This window comes from Anabrus simplex, chromosome 1 (assembly GCF_040414725.1).
Source record: "Anabrus simplex isolate iqAnaSimp1 chromosome 1, ASM4041472v1, whole genome shotgun sequence".
Classification (NCBI taxonomy): Eukaryota; Metazoa; Arthropoda; class Insecta; order Orthoptera; family Tettigoniidae; genus Anabrus; species Anabrus simplex.
This window is the reverse complement of record NC_090265.1, coordinates 640,679,816-640,694,778: the sequence shown is the minus strand read 5'-3', so window position 1 is coordinate 640,694,778 and position 14,963 is coordinate 640,679,816. Positions and strand designations below refer to the sequence as shown.

General features: G+C 40.4%; 1 protein-coding gene across 1 annotated transcript in view; it reads right to left on the bottom strand.

Moving 5' to 3' along the window:
* LOC136871597 (cohesin subunit SA-1) overlaps positions 1–14,963 on the bottom strand; it is a 283,758-nt gene that overhangs the window by 120,237 nt on the left and 148,558 nt on the right. The gene's annotated exons all lie outside the window — the stretch shown is intronic.

Below are 14,963 nucleotides of genomic sequence, written 5' to 3'. Positions count from 1 at the left end.
ACATAGGTCATTACAAAATCGTCAGTAGGAATGTAGCGATTGAAAGCAATGTTATCATATAAAATACTCGATCAAATGAAAAACCGTACACTTTCTCACTTTCAACGAACAGTACTATGGTGCCGATCTAAGAGTCCAAAGTTCCAGAGCTGGAATAACCAGGTCGCAGACTGCCGTGAACGCTCCTCTGTCATTATTCCGTTAAATATGCACATACTTATTCCAATCAGTGCCTTAGAGTAGGAATTGAATAGCTCGAATGCTATGATGAACCAGTGTGTTACGTACCAGTAATATCAGAAAATGTATGAACCAGAGGAATGGCATGCTAAAGAAGACAGTTATCTAACTCCCCAGCTACTTCCCGCCAATATACAGGCAGGCTGTTATACTCGGTACGATCAGGCGAGTTGACCTTATGATTAGAGGCGCGCAGCTGTGAGCTTGCATCCGGGAGACAGTGGATTCGAACCCCACTGCCGGCATCCCTGAATATGGTATTCCACACCAGTCACACCAGACTGTACCTTAATTAAAGCCTAGGCCACTTCCTTCACACCCCTATTCCTTTCCTATCCTATCGTCGCCATAAGACCTACCTGTGTCGATGCGACGTAAAGCAAATTTTAAAAAAAACCTCGGTACGCTTCAGTAATCCTATCTATCGGGGATGAGTGGAAACAAAAGACAAAAAGCACATCACAACAAACAATGATCAAAGTAATGTTAATTGTTGATAAAGTTTATGAGCTTTCTATTTTGCAGGCCTTCACATTAGTTTTCTTTCGACTTTGTGATATTAGGGCGTCTAACAAAATTATTTATATCGTAGATGATAGTTCCTTATTCTCAGACTTTACATACCTATTTTCACTTAATTCTGTTTACCCATTTTCTTGTGACTCGGCGCTGATACGGACTTAGTAACAAAAATCCAAATTCATGAATATCTCTGTGATTATATGCGGTACGGTAACAATGTATAAGATATAAGAGATCAGAAATTGAATAACTTCTTGCATAATTACTACTAACTTATGACATAACTAAAATTATGTCAGTTATGTAGTATTTATCGATACGACCACTAATAACATAAATAACTTATTTGAGAATTAAATTGCAGGCCTTCCCCTAAACTACCATTTCACTCAACGTGAATAAAATAATTTATAGCCTAGATTGTAGTGGTTCATCACCCAACTTTACATTCTGATTTTCATTAAATTCTCTTCAGCCGTTTTCTCGTGATGTGTGTACAGACAGACAGACAGACAGACAGACAGACAGGCAGACAGACAGAAATTACGGAAAAGTAAAAAATGCATTTCTTTGTTCCTGTGGACATGACCGATACAGAAATACCATTCTTTTCAAATTCTGAGCAATGTACAGACAAAACTCTTATTTTATATATATATATATATATATATATATATATATATATATATAGATTACATTTCAGGCCTTTCCGTAAACTACCATTTCACTCAGTGTGAATAAAATTATTAATAGCTTAGATTATAGTGACTTATTCCCCGACTTTGCATACCAATTTTCATGAAAATACGGCCACTAATATAATAAATGTTTGAGAATTAAATTTTAGGCCTTCCCCTAAACTACCATTTTTCTCAGCGTGAATACAATTATGTATAGCCTATATTGTAGCAACTTATTTCCCATTTTTATCTACCGATTTCCATTAAGATACGACCACTAATAATATAAATACCGGTATTTGAAAATTAAATTTTAGGCATTCCCCTAAACTGCCATTTCACTGAGCGTGAATACAATTATTTATGGCCTAGATTATATCGACTTATTACCCCGACTTTGCATACTGATTTTCATTAAGACACGACCACTAATAACATAAATATTTGAGAATTAAATTTCAGGCCTTCCCCTATACTATCATTTCACTCAGCGTGAATAAAATAATTTATAGCCTACATTGTAGTGGTTTATCACCCGAATTTACATTCCGATTTTCATTAAATTCTCTTCAGCCGTTTTCTCGTGATGCGTGTACAGACAGACAGACAGACAGACAGAGACAGACAGACAGACAGACAGACAGACAGACAGACAGACAGACAGACAGACAGACAGACAGACAGACAGACAGACATTACGGAAAAGTAAAAAATGCATTTCCTTGTTACTGTGGACATGACCGATACAGAAATACCATTCTTTTCAAATTCTGAGCAATGTACAGACAAAACTCTTATTTTATATATATAGATTTATTTATTCATTCACGAAGCACAAGTTACAGCTACAATGAGCAAATTTCACTTGCACTGTCAACATACTATTTAACAAACGTAAACTTTCATAATAAAATATAACAAACATAACAAAATATAACAAGATCAGGTACACAGCCTACTAATAACAACTGTCCAAAATGAAAACCATGAGAATGTCCATGTTTGTTGTATGTCCGGCGCTCCCTTCTCGCTCCGCCAGCCAGCTGCACGCGCGCCTGTGTATCATTCTGCTAGCTTCGACGTGCAGCCCTCAGTGCGCGTGCCTGACCATCGAGTGTACTATAAATAGGAGCTCCCTGTCTGCTCACTTGCCCACTTGCCCCGGTGTCCAGCTCCAGAATACACCCTACGTCGAGCACGGAGGCTACTCCTCTTGAAAATGTGCTTCGACCAGGTGGACTGAATTTCTGGCAGTACGAGGTTTCACCTCTGGTCACCGCTCCTTTACCTGTTTCCGCTGCCTATGTTCCGTAATTCTTTTACAAGCCATTTTCATTCCCTAACTTATGCAAGCTCCCTTAGTTTCGCTAGGTGGAATTTCTTCAATCAATTGAACTTGCTTTTTAGGAATTCAGGCACTTCAACAAACAAGGACTCTCATGAACATTTATGTTAGTGTGCCAGATAGTTCTCGACTATCAACGTGTCAATTCACAAAGACTATCTTTTCAAGATAGAAGTGTATATAAAGACTGCAAACCTGTACATATTGTATAAAGACAGACATTTCTCAAGATTCAATATTCCTTTTTGCTTCAAAATAAATTTCAGTTATTTGTGTAAATATCATAAAGTGAAGCAAATAAAGTTGTGTTCTGTAAACTTCAACCTTGGTTACAACACAACTCTATGGCGACGAGGTAAACACGCACAACCTCCAATTCATCGGCCCCAGTCGCCAACTCTATGGCAACGAGGTAAAAAAGCAACAAACTACGATTCTTCAGCCCCAGTTGCCAACTCTATAGCGACGAGGTACACACGAAACCAACACTCCAATTCAACGGGCCCAGTTGTCAACTCTACGGCGACGTGCTAAACAACAACGACACTCCAACCAGTTCTGACACACAGCTTACCTTACTCTTGCTTGCACGCATCTCGCAATGGCTACTGCGGAACAACTCGCTACGGTTTTCCAAGCATTACAGCAGCAACAACAACAGTTTATGCAACAACAACAGGCAGCATTAATTCAGGCTATTCAAGCTATTTCTGTCTCTACACAGCCATCAGCTATTCCTCCGTTCTCTGCTTTTGATCCGGCTAAGGAAGAATGGTCAGTTTATTTAGCCCGCTTGCAACAGCATTTCATCTGCCATTCTGTCACAGATGATCAACGCCGCCGCGCACTATTTCTTAGTTCGGTTGGCAATGCTACGTGTGAATTACTACGTAAATTAAGTCCAGAAGAACACTTATCTGAGGTACCCTTCACGCAGCTCTTAGCCCGTCTCACGGAACACTATGCCAAAGCTCCTCACATAGTGGCTGCTCGCTATAAATTTTTTCAGAGCAGAAAGCAACCCCATCAGACACATACTGAATGGATAACTGAATTGCGTGGTCTAGCTAAACCCTGCCAGTTCATCTGCTCCAAGGACGGTTGTGGTTCATCCTACACTGATTCTCTCATTCGGGACATGCTAATTTTACATACTCCTGAAGACAAAATACGTTTTGACGCTGTCAAGCAGAGTAACCCTTCTTTAGAAGACGTCCAGCGTATTGCTACGGTTTATGAGCTTACCACCAAGACTGCCGCAGCCATAGCTTCTCCACACGAAGTTGCACAAGTCTCGCCTCAGGCCCGCAAGTCCTCTGCTACAGTGAACCGTACGGATAAGGCGCTCTCCACCACGCATTCTCGCCAGGTTCCCTCTCGTAATGCTACACGGAAGCCCAATTCTAAAAGCACCTCGAAACTCCTGCCTTCCTGCCGAGGTTGTTTCAAGCATCATGAACGTCGTGACTGTCGTTTTTTCAAAGCTACTTGTGAACGATGTAATAAACTTGGACACATTCAGACTGTCTGTCAAAGTTCGCTCCGCCCTGCTAAGACTACTGCAGCGCGCCGGAAGCATATACAGCCCCGCCAAGACATGGAAGTTGATCAGATCAATCTTATTCTTCCCACAAAGGATTCTCACAAAATCATCATTCCTCTCTCATTCTCTGATCGATCTGTCGATTTTCAATTAGACACTGGATCACCTGTCTCTATTATTAACCTGACTACCTACCACGACTTAGGTTCACCTTCATGCTCTCCAGCTGACATCCAGCTCGTGACATTTAACAAGAAGAAAATTGACATCAAAGGTCAAATTAAGCTTCAGGCTAGTTATAAAGGAATTCAGAAGGCCATTCCTCTTCTCGTAGTTAACAACTACACTGCATCCAACATTATGGGCATGGATCTATTTAACTTATTTGGTTTCCAGATACATGACAACGTTAACGTCGTATCTACATTGCATCCTACTTCTGACGTTACCGCTCTTCTAGCGCAGTTTCCTGAAGTCTTCGATTCTCAGCTCGGAACAGCAAAAGACTATACAGCTCACATACAGCTGAAATCCGGAGCTAAGCCTCGCTTCCTCAAAGCACGTCCAGTACCCCTAGCACTTCAAGACCAGGTCACGAAAGAATTAGAAAGATGGATCCAAACTGGAATTGTAGTACCAGTTACTTCTAGTCAATGGGCTACTCCACTCGTGATAATCAAGAAACCTGATGGTAATGTTCGACTTTGTGGCGATTTTCGATCTACAGTCAACGCACAACTCGAAACCGATATCTTTCCTATTCCACGTCCAGAAGACTTATTCCGTCGTCTCTCTGGTGGACAATTCTTCTCTCGAGTTGATCTTAAAGAAGCATATCTCCAGCTACTTTTAGACGAAGAATCTAAGAAATTTCTCACACTCAACACTCCTCTAGGACTGCTCCAGCTCCAGCGGCTCCCATTCGGTGTTTCATCCTCAGCGGCTATTTTTCAGCGCTATTTGGCTCAACTCACCGCCTCAATTCCCGGTTGTGCTAACTACCTGGATGATATTATTGTTACTGGAAAAGATCATCATGAACATCTAACCAATCTCCGCCTTCTTCTCCAGAAATTGAAAGACAATGGCCTACGAGCGAATCTCGCTAAATGTACCTTCTTTCAGCCTCAAGTTCACTACCTCGGACATATACTTGATAAGAATGGAATTCGTCCTAGTATGCAGAATGTCTCCGCGATAGTAAACATGCCAGCACCTCAGAACCTCAAGCAGCTTCAGTCCTTCATAGGCAAAGCGAACTATTATAATAAGTTCATTCCACACTGTGCTACAGTGGCAGCTCCATTAAACGCTCTACGTAAAAAAGGTGTTAAGTTTCAGTGGACTCCGCAATGCCAACAGGCATGGAAAACAATCAAAAACGCCTTAATTCAAGCTATACAACTCACTCATTTCAGCCCGACAAGATCATCACGCTAGCTACTGACGCTTCAGACTACGGTGTCGGCGCCGTTCTCTCCCAGAAGGATCGTCATGGACAAGAACGCCCCATCGCCTTCGCTTCGAAAACACTTAATGACCATCAACGTCGATACTCACAGATAGAGAAAGAAGCTTTAGCCATCATCTTTGGTATTCGCCGTTTCAATGAATATCTTTATGGCAACCATTTCCTGATCATTACCGATCATAAGCCTTTCGTACACTTATTCCATCCTGGTAATAAGATCCCAGAGAATTCCCTCAGAAAGCTTCAAAGATGGTCCATGTTCCTTTCTGATTATTCCTATCAGATTGTATATCGAGCCACATCCCAGCATTGTAATGCTGATGCCCTCTCCCGCTTACCCGTTGGTCCTGATACTGCCTTCGATTCTCAAGAATCTGAATGTCTTCAGTTGGACATAGAACTTGAAGATACTGTCTCCAGTTTTCCTATTGATGCTACCTGCATAGCTAAAGCTACGGATAAGGACAGTACACTTGCTACTGTACGTACTTACATCCGCAACGGTTGGCCTCTTCAGAGCACACTTCCTGCCCACATGGCACCTTATCATCGTATGCAGCATCGTCTCACGACTCGTGCCGGAGTTGTACTACTAGAAGCAGGCACCATCTTCCGAGTGGTTATCCCACTTAGCCTACAGAAACAAGTTCTCGAGTTATTACACCAAAGCCATTGGGGTATCTCCAGAACAAAGCAACTCGCCCGTCAACACTGCTACTGGCCCGGTATTGATGCCGCCATCGAAAAGCTAATACGTCATTGTGAGCAATGTCAAACGAATCAGAACGCCCCGTCTTCTGATCTTGCTTCATGGCCTCCTGCTACTACTCCATGGGAACGAGTTCACATCGATTTCGCAGGTCCTTTCCTCAATTCCATGTGGTTAATAGTCATCGATTCACTGTCAAACTTTCCATATGTAGTGGATATGCATTCGACTACTACAACCGAAGCTACCATTCGTGCTCTCCAGAAAATCTTTACTACAGAAGGTTTACCGCACGTACTCATTTCGGACAACGGACCTCAATTTACAGCTACTGCTTTTCAGAACTTTTGTACACATAATGGCATTCGTCATATCCTAGCACCACCTTTTCACCCTCAATCTAATGGTGAAGCTGAACGCTTCGTACAAACATTTAAAAGAAGTATGAAGAAAGCTGTCTCTTCAGGCTTAACTAAAGACCAAGCCTTGCTCCAACTCTTAAACACCTACAGAACTCTACCCGGCGCTGATAATATCACTCCTGCACAGAAGCTCCATGGACGACCTCACAGAACTTTACTTTCTCTGTTACAGCCTCTTCCGACCCAGCATAAGACCTCACCTACGAAGTTCTCCATCAATGACAAGGTCTACACCAGGACATTCAAATCCAACCCACTCTGGATACCTGGAGTCATCTGCAGATCTTTGGGTCATCGTCTCTACGAGATACAGACTACGGAGAAACGTATCTGCCGCCATCAAGATCAGATACGTCTGCGCTACCGCCCCTGTACAGCTATTGATGCTATTGCTAAACCAGATAAATCTATTGCTGAACGCGCTTTAGATCATTTAATAACAATGGGTTCCTTTCAGGACGAGACAGCGCCACTCCGCCCAGTTCCAGCTCCGGACAATACAACAGAGATATCAGCAGCTCCGCCCCAGCATCGCAGTCGCCGCCAGCGCCGCCGCCGTTTCACGCCGTACCGGCGCATTTAGGAGGGGAGGGTGTTGTATGTCCGGCGCTCCCTTCTCGCTCCGCCAGCCAGCTGCACGCGCGCCTGTGTATCATTCTGCTAGCTTCGACGTGCAGCCCTCAGTGCGCGTGCCTGACCATCGAGTGTACTATAAATAGGAGCTCCCTGTCTGCTCACTTGCCCACTTGCCCCGGTGTCCAGCTCCAGAATACACCCTACGTCGAGCACGGAGGCTACTCCTCTTGAAAATGTGCTTCGACCAGGTGGACTGAATTTCTGGCAGTACGAGGTTTCACCTCTGGTCACCGCTCCTTTACCTGTTTCCGCTGCCTATGTTCCGTAATTCTTTTACAAGCCATTTTCATTCCCTAACTTATGCAAGCTCCCTTAGTTTCGCTAGGTGGAATTTCTTCAATCAATTGAACTTGCTTTTTAGGAATTCAGGCACTTCAACAAACAAGGACTCTCATGAACATTTATGTTAGTGTGCCAGATAGTTCTCGACTATCAACGTGTCAATTCACAAAGACTATCTTTTCAAGATAGAAGTGTATATAAAGACTGCAAACCTGTACATATTGTATAAAGACAGACATTTCTCAAGATTCAATATTCCTTTTTGCTTCAAAATAAATTTCAGTTATTTGTGTAAATATCATAAAGTGAAGCAAATAAAGTTGTGTTCTGTAAACTTCAACCTTGGTTACAACAATGTTCATAGCCAAGTCGTCATGGGTCAAGATCAGATCAAAAATTAGATGGATGGCTTTTCCGGCGTTTGCTCTATTAACCAGCGTTTCGTCTTAGGTCTGACACTAGACTCTTCAGAGTGGGATGTGTCAGACCCTACCCACTGACGCTGGGGTGTATGCAGGTGAACTTATCAGAAGCTTATTTATGAAGCACAGTCTGATAACTGCATACGGGAGATAAAACTCCACAATAGAGCAAACGCCGGAAAAGCCATCCATCTAATTTTTGATCTGATTTTTGATATGCTCTATTGGTGGAAAAGAATCTAATTCCCTCCATGGGAACTTAGAATTTCCATATGGGTCAAGATGGCGGTATAATCCATTCACATCAATTTATCTTTAAGAGACTATTTACACACCTCTCGAATACACTTTTATTTGATGCCATATCAAGCTCTTGTCTCCTATTAATATTGTTAAAGTGTGTTGGGAGGCGGATTAGGAAAGATCGTTGAAGTATTGAGTGCTGAGTGTGGGGAATGTGGAGAAGTCTTTGGTTCTGGTGGAGCGGGAAGGAACACGTGGACAGAAGAGTGACACAAGATGTTCTGAGCGGTAATGCCCATTTAAGATCCCGTGGAGGAAACTCAGGTTAGCTACCTGTCGCCTGATGTGCAGCGGTGACATATTAATTGCCATTAATACCTGCTGCGTAGACAGATTTCTGAGCTTGGGGTTTCTGTTCCTTACAATTGCAGCAAAGAAGGACACTGCTCTGTCTAACTGCTTAGTATTGGAGGGTGAGGCTGTTGTCCAAATAAGAGAGCAGTAGTTTAAGAGAGGTTGAATGATCGTGAGGAAGAAATGACGAAGAGCAATGGGGTCAGAAATTTCTGTGAAGTGATAGAGAATGCCTAGTAATTTCATAGCCTTGGTTTTATATGTTTCTATGTGGGTCTTAAATTGTAATTTTGTATCGAATGTTACACCTAGGTCACGCTGTTGCGTAACTACGGTGATGGGCTTGTCGAGTAGGTAATATGAAGATAAAAATTTCATTGTTCCGTATTGAAATTATTAACATTAAAAATTAAATAATTGAAGTTCAACCAATTCAATACATAAAAGAAAGAAATGTAGTAATTACATTCTTATTTAAATGGGACCGGTTTCGACCCTAGTCCAGGTCATCTTCAGCTGTAAAAACAAGTAGGCGAAATCACACAATGTTTATGAATATTGGAGAAATGGGTCAGTTTCACACTCTGTCAGGCACAAAGTCACAACACTATCAAATAATATATGAAGATTATAAATAAACTTGAAGTCACAGACGAATAGATTTGTAGAAGCAAACCGCCAGTTCCCGGTGATCAGTGCGGCACATTCAAGGTCATGCGCTGCGGTCTCGAATGCCAAAGTAGAATGGAGAATGTCTTGAAGGTCCAATATTTGTCTCGGTTGCGGGAAGTTAAGTACGTATATAAAAAATATACGACGCAAATCAGTATAATTGAATGAGAACTTGTGCTCCTGCTAAGTTCTTGGAAAACAGTTGACTTGAAAAAACAATTGTAAAGAGAAAAAAATGTAGTAAAAAGCGCAATATCGGAAAACAAATGAAAACTTGTATGCACAGTGCGCTATTTTTTAAATTGAAAAAATTATTAGGACATGATTGAAGTAGTCGAAGTTGGCGCAAGACAAGAGTTAAAATTTGAAAGAGGAGAACAGAAATGAAGGTCGATTTTTTTTTTTTTTTTAATAAATAGAGAATGTAGAATAAATTAACAGAGGAAGAGTGATAGTGAAAAAAGAGAAAAAATACAAGAGATTGAAGTTAGATGGTATTGAGGAAGGATAAACTACCCTCCTTCATTTTCCCTATCTTATCCTTCCTCAATACCATCTAACTTCAATCTCTTTTATTTTTTCTCTTTTTTCACTATCACTCTTCCTCTGTTAATTTATTCTACATTCTCTATTTATTAAAAAAAAAAAAAAACAATCGACCTTCATTTCTGTTCTCCTCTTTCAAATTTTAACTCTTGTCTTGCGCCAACTTCGACTACTTCAATCATGTCCTAATAATTTTTTCAATTTAAAAAATAGCGCACTGTGCATATAAGTTTTCATTTGTTTTCCGATATTGCGCTTTTTACTACATTTTTTTCTCTTTACAATTGTGTTTTCAAGTCAACTGTTTTCCAAGAACTTAGCAGGAGCACAAGTTCTCATTCAATTATACTGATTTGCGTCGTATATTTTTTATATACATACTTAACTTCCCGCAACCGAGACAAATATTGGACCTTCAAGACATTCTCCACTCTACTTTGGCGTTCGAGACCGCAGCGCATGACCTTGAATGTGCCGCGCTGATCACCGGGAACTGGCGGTTTGCTTCTACAAATCTATTCGTCTGTGACTTCAAGTTTATTTATAATCTTCATATATTATTTGATAGTGTTGTGACTTTGTGCCTGACAGAGTGTAAAACTGACCCATTTCTCCAATATTCATAAACATTGTGTAATTTCGCCTACTTGTTTTTACGGCTGAAGATGACCTGGACTAGGGTCGAAACCGGTCCCATTTAAATAAGAATGTAATTACTACATTTCTTTCTTTTATGTCTTGAATTGGTTGAACTTCAATTATTTAATTTTTAATGTTAATAGGTAATATGATGTCGGTAGAGGAGATTTACGTAGTGTTATGGTCATGTGGCTGCATTTTTTGTGGATTGGGGATAAGTTTCCAAGTACGGCACCAGTTCGAGAAGGCATTAAGTGAGGGCTGTAGGAGAGCTGCATCTGCTGGATTCCTGATCTCCCTAAATATCTTGCAGTCGTCAGCAAAGAGTAGGGTATTCGCTGTTTCGTTGAGTTCGGATGGCAGATCGTGCATAAACAAAGAAAACAGCAAGGAGCCAAGAGTACTGCCTTGTGGGACACCAGAGGTGACTGGTAATCATGAGGATGAAGTGCCTGATATTACCACTCTCTGCCAACGGTTATGTAGGAAGCCAGCAAGAAGGGTCAGAAGACTGCCATGTATATTAAATCGTTCGGAGAGTTTATGGAGCAACAGAGTATGGTCTACAGAATCGAAAGCTTTCGAAATGCCTACGTAGCAGATATCCAGCTGTGATTTAGCTGCAATGGCGTGTGATGCAAAGCTATGCAGAGTGGCCAGGTTTGTTAGACAAGAGCCACGTGGTAGAAAACCATGCTGCTTGGTTGAGATATACGGCAAAGTGAATGTGAGGAGACGCTAGTGTATAATTTTTTCAAAGATAAAGGATAGTGTAGGGAGAATAGAAATTGGTCGGTACGATGAAACATTAAATTTGTTGCCTGATTTGAGAAGTGGAACAATATTTTCCTGTTTCCAGGTAATAGGAAAATAGCCTGCTGCAAAACATCTGTTAAATAATTTAGAGAGAGGGACGCAAAGAGTGCTGGCAGTATTTTTTAGGAAAAGAGGACCTATAGTGTCGGCAGCGGTAGCTTTGTTGGTACGAAGAGTTTGAAGAAGGTTATGAACTTCACTTGGTGTGGTAGTTATGCTTGTTTTCTAATGTTGAAGACATCATAAACACTCAGTCCGTGAACCAGACGATTTAACCAATTAAGGTTAAAATTCCTGACCTGGCTGGGAATCGAACCTGGGACCCTATGAACCAAAGGCCTCAACGCTGAGCATTCAGCCACAGAGTCAGACAGAAATGCAGATGATAGTGTTTGATAATATACTCAATGGTCTGCTCTACCTCACCTCAGTTGTATGCTCCAGAGTCGCTTCATGCACACTTGACAAAAGTAGTTGGATTGGCCATCCTCAGTTCTCAATCTATTGAAATGGCACTTCTGTTTTCTTGAGGGGTCGTTACCCTTCAACTTCCTCACCGATCTAAGCTTTCCAATAATCTTACATACCGTTTTCATAAATTTTAAGGGGCAGTTTCCCAATCAGAATTCTGGGAAGTCTTATATTACTTCATGTATTATATGCGAGGTGGATAGCCAACAGGAACCTCTTTTTGGAGAAGTAGAATTTTCAGTACAAGAAAAATTATTGATTAGGGTCAAAAATATCGATATTAGGTTTTTGTAGATTACAATAATTTACTTTATCCTCTACCAACTCATATCGATTTAAAATGGTTTGAAACAAAAGCACGGAATTTTTAAAAGTATAGTCAATGTCATTTTTTGAAAAGCGACCTTTTGTTTTGGGGAAATAACATTGGCCTGAAAAGAGGTCCCTTATCTAAATTTCGCTACTGTGTACGCCTTATTTCACAAAATAGCCTCTGTTGAATTCTAGTGGCATTTTAGGGGACTTGGACTAGCTCCGTATAAAAAAAAGAATGTTTCTGATTAAAATAATGTCTGCCACGACAAGAGGTCTTATAATTTGAGAGTTATAAATGCTGATAGGAGTTGCCAATTTGCAATTCTCTTTCTCCTGATGAGCATTTGCTTTGAAATTTAATAAATAAATTATCAATAATAATATTTTACATGATGAAGTTCACTTTTAGGCTGTTATGAATAATGCAGCAGTTGGCAGCCATAAAACAACAGTCAACAGCTTACAGTATGTTACTGTCATTGAATGTTGAACAACAACAAAAATAACAGGTTTGTTGCACATTTTAAAGTTCAAAATGAGTGGAGATGAAGTTGTGATATTACTAAATAAACTATTTTACTGAAAGAACAAAAAGTAGTGATGAATTAAGTGAAGACAAACTGGAACCTCATGGAGAAGAGTCAATTAACCTCTCTGATATTTTTTTATTATGAGACATCCCGAAGTGAGATGATGCTGGAGGTAACTATGAGAATATTATTGATATTGTTATTGTTGAAACAGAACAAAGTGGTAATAATGAGCATGTAATAGATGACAATGATGGTGGGGATACCTAGACATAACCAATCCCTACACAGATTTAGCTGACACATCTAATGCTGAAAAGACCATGATTTGATGATGATGATGCTTGTTGTTTAAAGGGCCTAACATCTAGGGCATCGGCCCCTAATGGTACGAAATGAGACGAAATGAAATGACAAATTAAAAACCCAAAATTCTCCACTGACCACAATTCAAAACGTGAGGAAGAAGAAGAATGAATGAATGGATAGATATGAATTTAAAACGATCGGTGGAACCGACCCACAGTGCCTCACATGCACAGAAGTTGGCGTAAAACAATAGTATTACTGACCAAGGGACTGCTTCTATAGCACGATACTGAATCGATGATGCTTGTAGTCGAAAGGAGTCCAAACGTCATCGACCCCTCAGAATGGTACTTATAGCTAGAAAAGTAGAACCATGGTATTTGTCATGTTGCGGTACTAATCAAGAGTAGCGTAAACTCGTGGTATTCCACATATTATGGTACTACTCACAGGTAATGAAATTTGCACATGTATTACAGACCTACCGTGTTTCACACATTGCGTCGCCATTGACAGGCAATGCAAACCTATGGTGTTCATCACTGAAGCGTACTAACCACAGGGACTCGTACTATCCCGGGGTGTACCTCATATAGTGGCAAGCCACAACGATGGGTTCCGTCATCCCATGGTGTCGCTCATATAGTGCTACTAATCACAGGTACTGTAAAAGCCGTCGCACTCTCGTTTCCTACTAATCACAAACCTATTTGGTACCTAACATAGGGGTACCACGCGCAAGAAAAAGCGACCCATGGTGTTCCCTGCATGGTGGTACTAATCACAAGGAGTTTCATGGTTCTAATATAATCATCCCTTGGTCGCCACTTTTAGTCACCTCTTACGACAGGCAGGGGATACCGAGGGTGTATTCTTTGTCTGGGTCACCCAGACCATGATTTGGTTTCGTATTTTTTAGAAAGAGGTTGTGGATGTAAGAAAGAATAACTTCTCCGTTAGTGAACATGAACAAATGTGCCATAAATGCCCTAAGATGGATCATTAAGAAAACAATGCTAACACATTAGAAGAAGTAATTTTAGGCCAATGCCATTGTGTACTTTAGATTCTACTTTGACAGCTTGTAATCATCGAGAGGAAACAACCACAAACCAATTGTTTTGTAAAACGCCAGCAAGGTTGTAAAGATACCGGTACTTACATGTTTGTCCACCATATTCAAAATAAAAGATTAAAAACACCTAACAAAATTGTATAATAGTATGGGCTCGATTGCCCACGATAATGCAAAAGAAGTTTCTAAGAATGTGACTTCTTATTTCGATAGAGAGTTTGTTGTATGAATTTTGCACCATTACACAGAATAACATGCCATAATCTTGTCAGGCAGAAGCAGCAATGTGTATAATGCAAATGTAAAACTGCTGCCATCAAGTGATAGGGAAGCCATTTTTTTTTTTTTTTAATTTACAAGGCTTCTTTTACAAATGATATGCCCCAAAAACCTGTATCAAGTAATGTGTTTTCTAACATTTGGAAGCAAATCTGCCCAGACATAGTCATCATGAAACCCAAATTAAATCTGAGAATTTTGCCAGAGGCATTGAATGAGATACCCGTACCATCTACAACTTGTTGGAAAAAAAAAAAAAAAAAAAAATAAATAAAAAATAAGTAAATTATGAAAAAAATAAAAATAAACTTAGTTTTGAAGATGGTGGTAAAATTTGTGTACACCCACAGTTTCGACATGGTCCAGCAGGTTCACATACCCATTAATCCATTACAGCTTGGGCCTATTTATTTCTTGCTTCCATTCAGAATTGGAATATTTG